We start from the raw sequence: 10,461 nt of genomic DNA, 5'->3' as shown, positions 1-10,461 counted from the left end.
ACGTCTCCTGTATATGTGTGTGTCTCTGTCATCTGTGGTTCTCTCAATCACGTCTAACTATCTCTCCCGTGCGTCTGTGTTTCTGTCTATATATATTTGCCTTTAAATCAGCTTTGAACTTCTTTCTTGTGTTGCTCTGTCTAGCCCTATTGTCTCTGCACGCATCTGTCTTAACGATTAGTCAGAGTGTCTGTGCTCAGTCTGTGATATTTAGCATCCCATTTTATCTCTTTACTCGCAATCATTCTCAGGCTTCTCGTGTCTCTATGGTTCGCTCTTTACAGCATAATTATATTCAAATGTGTGTTTTGCTTCTCTCAATATATCGGCATCTCTCTTCATACAGGCAGAAGCTGACACCGAAAATAAGGTAACCATATGGCTGGCTGAGGACATTTATCCTGCTTATGTTAGAAGCCCTTGCTGGTTGCCATAGTCTGGCTCTGAGTCTTGGGAATTTCCTATGAATGCAAATAACGACATGGATGCTTTAGTCTGGCTCTAAGAGTGTGGTGGGAAATTTCCACTTGATCATAATCCCAAACACATCTTTGTTTGGCTCCTTGTGTGTTCAACAATTTCGCTGAATCCCAAAAGCCGTAATTATGGCTTACTTAACACAAAATCATCATTGTGGAGAATATAAATAACAAAACAGACGTGCAGATAATGACTCCTTCACAAAATCTGTCTCTCAACACACAAGATATAAAAGTACTTTCTTACAGAACCCATTGGTCTAACAACCTTCTGGGGGCGCATACGTTTCAGCGGTATTGATTCAGTACAATCAAACTCTGGACCGGTTTTGACATACAGCGTTACTCATGAGCGAGGCCAGGCTCACAGTTTGCCAGCAGTTACTCTGCGGTGCTGACCCGATGCTGTTGATTATGAATATGGAGAGAGGCAGAGCACAATCACCCTCCCCCCATCATCCTGAGAACCTTGCTCCTGCCAAGCGTCTCAGATCACAGAACCATGGAGCGACCCCAGTGGTTCCTCGCATCCGCTGTGTGTCACTGTGGGCGAGCCTTTTCCTTTAGCCGTGTGGCTCCAACGCACTGGAATGCGCTCTCCGTGAATGTCAGGGGAGCAAGATAGTTCAAATGAATGCAAATGTTTGCTTAAAGAGCCCACCTCTTTCAATGGATCTGCAACACAGTGCAGATACAGGAGGCGAGCTGGGTATCTGCTTCTCCCATGCTACTCCTCGGGTTGAGCCATTGGTCTTCATTATATAAAATTAATAGTTTTAAATTATACCGCCTCCGCTACAGTGCTTTGTGATTCGTAAACGTCATGTATTTTTGCATAGTTGAAGTGATGGGCATTCATGTATGATATTTGTAAAGCGATCTTAGATTCATACATTGATGTAAAGTGCGCGATAGATTTAAGATTAAGCGATGCAACACTTCTACCATTTAAAAAGCAACTTAAGTAAAAAGGAAATCATATTGTTCCATCAAAGATATTACTATGTAACACAATTTTTGTTCCTGGGTAATAAGTGTTATTTCATAATTGCTTATGCCTAAACATTTCATAAAATTGCTATTATTCCCCACAAAATTTGCTTTTGTGACCAGGACAGTGATATTTTGATAATGACTTATTTTCAATGAGAAAACGGGCAAATTTGTGTCTTTCGTTCACATAAAGTTAGAAAAAAAACAACACATGCATCAAAATTTACATGTGCCGTAGTTCTTCACTAGAGTCTCAACCAGCTCTACATAGTTTTCGACCTTGTGATTGTCCAGGAAGCCACGAACCACTGCGACAAAGCTGTTCCAAGCCACTTTCTCCTTACAAGTGAGCTTCTTGGGGAATGCATTGCACTCCAGGATCTTCTTTATCTGTGGTCCGATGAAGACACCGGCTTTGACCTTTGCCTCAGACAGCTTTGGGAAGAAGTCTTGAAGGTACTTGAAGGCTGCCGACTCCTTATCTACAGCTCTGACAAATTGTTTCATAAGGCCCAATGTGATGTACAGTGGTGGCATCAGCACCTTCCGGGGGTCCACCAGTGGCTCCCACTTGACGTTGTTCCTCCCCACAGAGATCTCGGTCCGCTGTGGCCAGTCCCGCCTGTGGTAGTGCACCTTGGTGTCTAAATCTTTGTCGTCATTTTTGTATTATTTTAGTATAAATAGATGTTCATTTTGATTCATGTTGTTTTTTCTGACTTCATGTGAACGAAAAGACACAAATTCGCCCGTTTTCTCATTGAAAATAGGTGAATTTCTAAATATCACTGCCCTGGTCACAAAAGCAAAGTTTATGGGGAATAATAGCCATTTTATGTACTTTTGAGGCATAAGCAATTTAGAAATAACACTTATTACAGAATGCAGTTTCTGAATAATGTATGAGGAAAGCGAAGGAATACATATATTTGGACACGGAATTAATCGTCTCGAATTTGCTGTTGATTTCTTTAGAACGATTTAATGGGAATTAACTTCTTAAATTATTCAAGACCTTAACAAAGAAGACTGCAAGGTTGAGCTCCAATATAAATGTTGAGCGAAATAAAATTAATGCGCAAAAGGTCTGCCGCACAAAATAATTGTTGGCACAAAACTGGAAAACACAGCACTACACAGTAGGTACAGTAACCCTGAAGCAATTATTGAAAGTGAATAGAGTAAGAAATAAGGGTGAACAAGTGCAGGATACACTATGGGAACCTCATTTGCCAGTAAAAATATGATAATTGGTTTTTTACCCTTCTATATTTTTACTGGCAAATGAGGTTCCCTAGTGTAGATGCTTGCCCCGAGCTCTCATACTTTGATGGTGCATTGTCTTTGAGTTGTGCGCCTTTTGGCGTCATCTGGTCCAACCCATGTGAGACTAGGCTCTAAGGAAAGCTGTCTCGGGTGTGGACCAATCAACTTCAATGACAGTGCACATTATCATAGTTATGTTCTTTTGTTTGTATTATGACTGCAGGTATTGCGGTCTATGCAAACATGACTCCTTGTAAAAAAGGTGTCAGTTTTGTTGCCAGATAGAAGGGTAAAAAACCAATTATCAAGTGCAGGATAGCATGTTTAGGAAGCTGAATTTGATCATAATGAGCAGCAATATCATTGTGCCTGAGAAGAGAAGTGTTCAATGGGGGCGCATTACCAGCTCCGGTGTATGGATATGAGCTATACGCAGACTTAGAACAAAAGCTGAAAAATGCACAGGGGCCGTCCATAAATGACGTCACGCACCTAGGGGGGAGGTGGTCAGATATTTGTGACGATGTGTGACGGGGGGGGGGGAGTTGAGAAATGTGACGTCACATTAAAATGCGCAACTTTAAATAAATATAGACAACACGTTCTACTTAATTAAATATACTTTTAAATACATGTTTTCTCCTACAGCATCAGAGTGCAGCACCACATTAAATACGCACTACAATGACAATAGTTTAAAGCGATTTGAAGCATGTTTTATTTTCAAAATGGAAATATGGTTTTTGGAGGGGGGGGCAGAGCTTTGTGACGTCATATTTGAGGGGGGGTCTGACTTTTTGTGACGCCGTGTGACGAGGGGGGGGGGGGGGTCAAACATGGTCCAAAATCGCGTGACGTCATTTATGGACGGCGCCTCCAGTGGAGAGATGCACTCTTAGAATCAGACTGAGCGATAGCAAGAGGAACACAGGTCAGGGAACCAATGGGCATGAGAGTCATCACATTGACTCTTGCGTGGGTTTTGGACGGACACATCGCCCCGACAAGAGATGATTGGCCGATGGCCGAGCCTGGCGACGGAGTTGCAGACAAAGGAGGGAATGCGCCCAAAAGGTCGGCCGTCGCGGAGATAATGCGATGAGATCATTCAGTCTGAGTGCTGCTGGTGGATTTTGGCATCGCGGTAACCGTTCGGTGTTGGTGATGTGCCTGTGGGGGGGGGGGGGGGGGGGGGCGGGGCTCCCCCCAGTGGCGGACAAACAATGGCAATGATGATGATGAAGGAAACACACATTCAGTTTAAGGCCTCAATTTGCCCTTAGGATTTCTTCTTTAGTTCGTCTTGGATACAAACACACACTTCATATTAATCACCCCCAAATCGTTTATAACGAGGTGAGCGGCCCGTTGAGGCTAAACGGTTATTTTTCACAAAGGCAAAACACCATAACGGTGTTGCATAAATGGATAGAGGGGAGAAAATGCAATGCAAAAGAGGTGTTTTTTGTTTTGTTAAAACGAGACTGTGGAAATTGTCAAATACGATTAATAATGCCCTCTATTTACCAAGGAGAGCCTCACTCAGTCCCAACACTCTTTCAGGAGGGAACTGCATTGGGATGTTTGGCCAATTTCGTTGACGAGCTGTTGGCTTCGCGTGGGAGGAAACAGACGGACCCAGAGAACACCCCACACGCAAGAAGTGTATCTCTGTGATATCTGTCTCTACTTATATGTCTGTCTATATGTCTCTGGTTCTGTGTTTTATCTCTCTCTCTCAAATTTAGCATTCTCAGAAGGAACGTAATCAATCAGGTAGGGTGTTGACTGTTATGTTATCCGACTCTCTGTTGTATTACATTACATTTCTAAGTATAATAGATTTGTGTTTCTATTTCATTTATACCTGATGATGATTGCTTGTGTTGCAATCGAAACGTCGTATGCTAGTATTTAATCTATTATTTTATCTTTATACGTGACTTTACCGAAAGAACCAAAGAGTAATTCTTGCAGTCACGAAAGCTCCAAATTAAGTAAGAAGAGTCAACTCAAATTTCTTCAACCAGGCGAGAACCCAAAATACCAAAAGCTAAAAACAATTAAAACAAATCACAGCAATGAAGCAAGACTCAAAGCTTTGCACATATCGATTCAAGAATAAGTCGCAGGATTTCCATCTCCTGGCCATCTCCATAATGCGCATTCTTTTTGTTTGTAATTTCTTTGTCATTTTCTACCCAGGTTTAAACCGAGACAAAGTGTTCTGTCAGATCTCTCGCGGTGCATGGCCTTTGCTTCTAGATTTGAAGTTTTCGTGACTGCAAGGATTCATACTCTTTGGTTTTTTTCGGTAAAGTCACGTAGGTATTTTTTTTTTTAATCACGATGTTTCGGAGGCAACACAAGCTTCCGTATTTACCGAAAAAAAACAAAGAGCATGGCCTTTGCGTTGGAGAATCACCCACGCGAATTGAACACCACAGAGCTACTTCTGAAACCCCTTCCAATTACCTCCGGTCCCCATATTCGGGGACAGCGCTTTCTAATCTGCTCTGACGCCGACAGTCGCATTTTTCACGTGACAGTCAAATCAATATTTTTTTAAATTCTAAGACTTGAAATTTGAGTAAAATCCTAGTGCAGATCCAAGTTTAATGTGATGGGGATTTTCTTTTTTTAAAGCAGCACATTGGTGAATGGTCTGGGACCATCCACACTCTGCACTTGAGAAGGCGGTCTAATCACAGGCAGCTGCCTGGCTTTAAACGCAGGCTCCCAGCGGTGCCAGCACAGCCCTTTGACCTCTGAGCCACCCGGTCACCTCTCCACGCACGCGAAATTCTAACGCGCGTCGTACGCTAATGACGTGGAGGCGTTGGAATGGGTTAAGGATAAAAAAAAATACTTCTAAAAAAAATACATTTAATCAACTGGGCACAGATGCATCTATATAAATATATGCACAAAGATTATGTGGCCGGTGGCGGTAGCTTCTCGCTGCGTGTAAAAAAAAAAGTCCCACCATCACAAGGCACAGAGAGAGAGAGAGAAGCCGCCTTTCGATCTGCCAACCTTCGCAGGGGCTCTTTATCTCTTGTACGCACGCGACTCTCCGCGGATCGTAAACGCACGATTGGCCCCGTGTAATTTGTGACAGAGGCACGATGCGAATGCCTTCGAGCACGTTGCGGTCATACGCAAAATACAGTGCTAACGACATGGCAACGCAATGCACATAGCTATGCTGAAATGCACTGCCCAGGCTGGTGTTGTGTTACGAGCAACGGGTCTCTCCTCTGCTTTTTTATTTCCTTCCCGTTCCACCTCTCTCTCTCTCGCTCTCCTGGCTCTCTTTCACTCTGGCTTAGGCACATATTGCTGCTTGTCTGAATTAAACAAAGATTGCCCCCTACTTTAGTCTTCACAGACTGTTGGAGTAAGTGCTGTTAGCGAGCACCTATGACGTCTGGTATGCCACACACACACAAAGATACTTTTATAGCCACATAAACTACCGAGGCAAGTACTGTTAGTCAGCACCTATTAGGCTGGCCAAGTATATGAGAGGCTGGTATGGTCATTACCACGCCCGGCTGCCTTTGTCTCCTCAGTACATACACAATACCAGGTACACATTTACGGCTGAGTTAACCTAGACGAGGCCCAGGACAAGTTCTGGTATCACTGATATTCGTGACGGGTAATTGAATTCAGGTCGCCAGATTAGTATCGCAGTGTCTATATTGTTTAGCACCAGCTGTGTGTAAGTATGTTGAACTTCTTTCACACCGTACATTGCCAACCGTGCTAATCGGAGGTGCTGGGAAGGACAAGAAACTAAACACAAAAATCTGTTTTAAAGAAATTAGTTTTCAATCTCGATGTATAACCTAAACAATACGGTTGGGGTACATGCTGTTAACGAGCACCGACAAAGGCCAACAAGCAACATGGATAGGTGATGGGTCAGCAGCACACCCAGCCACTCTCGCCTTCCCAATGCCACTGTTTATGGTTAGGTATGCGCCAGGTACTCATTTAAGGCTGAGTCGACCTCGGGGAGGCCCAGAGCCGGTTTATATATTCATCACTGATGTTGGCCGTGAGCAGGAATTGAACTCGGGTCGTTAGGTTCATAGTTCAGTGCGCTAACCACTACACTACCGCTTCCCCCGGACAGAGAGACACACACACAAACATATGCCTAACCCTTCATGATAATGATCATATATTTTTCTCCATCGCACATTTAAGTTGCAAGTATGACAGCTATACAAAAATACACACAAACACACACAGTTATTTTCCCTTATATTCAATCGTATCACATGCTTCATCTCACCCTCTAGAGCACTGCATTGCCCGTCTGACATACATATGGCCATACTCAGACACACACATGAAAAGGCAGATCTTTTCCCATACAGCAATTATTCTTTTAATTTCATTGTTTTGAGTTTTGCCAGCCATGCAGATAAAAAAAAAACTGCTGCGGTAACATACAGCACTGTGGTGGGCGGGCGCCTGCAATCCGGCACTTGGGGCTTGTGTATCATGGGGAGATCGTCACGTGTTGTGAGACTTCCAACGCGCCGGGTTGCAATGTGGTCAAGAGATGGCAGTCCAGCAAATGTGTTCACGACCTGTCTGTGTGAATTGTTGAGTGTTATCCCCATGCACGCGGGGGGTATTCTCTGGGCACACTGGTTTCCTCCCACATGCAAAGCAAAACCACGAAAAAGACATTTGTTTAACATCTTAACGGAGGGCCCTCTCGAGACTCATTGAGGCTGCATTGAATATACAGGGTGTTGCAAAGCAATGGACGCGATTTGAAATCGCTATATCTCTGAAACCACGAACCGCCCATGAATGAAACTCTTACCACTTGAAAGGGCGGGACGTAGAGAGGGCGGGACGTAGAGTTTTGAATTAATTACCGCGAGATGCCTCTCCCAGCGCACAAACAGCCCCTAGCCTCCGTCATTCGCAAGACGGTGACCCCGCAACACACAAGGCGTTTTGCGTTCTGCAGTTCAGCAAGACTGAATCCGTAATTGCGGTGCAGCGTGCGTTTCAACGGCGTTTTAGCATTGATCCGCCAATGTCAAAGAGCATGGTGGTGTTTTTGTGCCACCATTATCGACTAATCTGGATGACCTCAAAAACAGAATCACGGCAGCGGTGATTTCAGTGGAAGAAGACACTTTGAGAGGCGTTTGGGACGAATTCAATTATCGTCTCGATGTTGTCCATACAGGAGGTGGAGGGCACTTAGAGTATTTATAAAATGGTTAGTAAAACTCGATAACTCATTAACTCGTTGGTAACTTTTTGTGTAATTGTAACATGTTGCCATCGCGAAATATACTGCTTTGAAATTGGGTCCATCATTTTAAAACACGGATATTTTTAGCACTCATCAATGCAGAGGATGCTAGGAATCTGGTGTCAAGAATAGGCGAAGCAACTTTGTCAGTTCAGAATAGAAAACGGCAGGAATTGCACATGTAACAGGAAGCGAAGGTTGCGATGGGTGGGGCGAATATTGAGAATGGAAGAGGGCAGGTGACCGGAATGGGCGTCAGATTGGCACCCCAGAAGTTGGTGGCCGAGCAGAAGAAGACCTGACTGTAAGAGTTGGACCCGTGGTGGTCGGTTATCATCCGTGCAAGAACTGCTGGGAAATGTGGCATAAGGAAACAATGGTGAGGTGCATTATCATCAACACCATTGGCTGTGATTATAGATTTGAAGCTTTCGTGACTGCAAGGATTCATATTCTTAGGTTTTTTCGGTAAAGTCACGTAGGTAAAAAAAATACAATTTATAAAAGTAAAATAAAATAAAAAAAAATCACTTATATTATTTTTTTAATTTTACTTTTATTAATTTAAATTTAAATGTTTTTACCTACGTGACTTTACCGAAAAAACCTAAGAATATGAACCATTGGCTATGACGACCTCTTGACCTTGACCATTTGCCGACGGATACCCGCATTGACTATGCAATGGCAGATGAGGGATCTGGCATAGGGAAGGAAGCGAAGGCGAGGTGCGATGGCGTGGACGCCATTGGCAACCGCCAAACTTGATTACGGTATGCATGGCACGCAGCCGCACACAATCCACGGCACGTTATATAATGCCATCGAGTCTATCGGTGATTGAGTGTTGTCCATCGCACAAATGATTGTAAAATTAAAGATTTCTTCCAACGATAAAATGGACCGTACTGCCCCTGCTTATGATTTCCCCAACAGCTGATAGATCTGGCAGAAGGAAAGAAGTCACGGCAAGGTGATGACCTCCTGGCCTTCACTAAGGCCCCGCAAGGCAAACAAACTACACACAATACGCTGGACATTACAGGGCCATAGATGTGTGTCATCCATACAAGTGGATGCGTTTTTGTGACGATTACTTTTAAAACACGCGTTATTATTTTTAAACATTGCATCATCACACCACGAAATGGGATTGTCTGGCCCTCCCATACACATTCATCAGTACGCATATGTTTATTTCTAACAATGGCATGTATGCATTCATTTATTTCGTATTTGATATTACTTTAGGAAATGAAAGAGCAAGATATCTGGTGTCCTGGTTTATCACAATTAACCAATGTGTGCAATAACGCGAGGGGAACGTAACAGCATATGGATGGTTGTTAGTCAACGAGTCTCTGTCTCTCTGCCTCCCCCCCACCCCTCTCCTCCCCCCCAATGTCCCCACCTCTTCACTCACTCCCGCATAGCGGGCCCGCGTTCTATTTTGATCTGGCAAAGACAAAAGTGCGTGTGCTGCACACAGACACATGGACACACACACACACATGTGCATATATATACACACACACACACGTGTGTGTATATATATGCACACACACACTTGCACACAGCTATGTGAACACAGACAAATACGTAAATATATAAAGACAAAGACCACCCGTATAGTCTTAATGGACTATTGGGGCAAGAGATGTTAGCGAGCACACACATATATATGCACACGCGCACTTACACAGACACACACATATATTGTATGTTGTCATATACACATACATTAATGAAAATGCACACACTCCGATACAATGACAGACACGAATAACTACGCAGACGCCACAATAATAATTCCACATCTGCACACCATCACACACACGTGCTTACAAAGCACGGCCAGACGCGCCTCCGATGAGCGCGATTGCCCACGTACGGTGCGAAAGAAGTTCAGCATACGTACCACACATTTGCATCCACACGCATATTCACATTCATACAAACATAGTGCCACCACACACGTGTAACCAGTAAACGCACGTTGATTTAAAACAAAAGAACACAACACATACGGACATGCTACTGCCTCGCACACAAAGACAAAGCTCCCCGTGTAGCCAGGGGCGGAGTGTTGTGTAAAGTGAATGATTCGCACGGCGCATCTACGAGGAGTGGTGCGTCCCCTGTACCGAGATTGACGGACCCCACCAGGCACCCGTGTAAGGCTGAGTCGACCTAGGAGAGGTCCAGGAGCGGTTTCAGACATTCGTCATTCATTGTTCGTGAGCGGGAATCGAACTCGGGGGCCAAGGTTCGCAGTGCGGTGATCACTGTTCTACTGCTCGCCAGGATGTACACACACACAGACAAACACTCCTACAAACTCAGACACATCCTCTCGATTAGCACTTGCAACGAATAGTATACACACGTACAAGAGAAAGATCCCCCGTGTGGCCTTAACAGACATCTGGT

This window comes from Lethenteron reissneri, chromosome 44, assembly GCF_015708825.2.
Source record: "Lethenteron reissneri isolate LAM-NWPU_2019-01 chromosome 44, ASM1570882v1, whole genome shotgun sequence".
NCBI classification, from domain to species: domain Eukaryota; kingdom Metazoa; phylum Chordata; class Hyperoartia; order Petromyzontiformes; family Petromyzontidae; genus Lethenteron; species Lethenteron reissneri.
The sequence above is the reverse complement of the archived record's forward strand: the minus strand, read 5'-3'. Positions refer to the sequence as shown.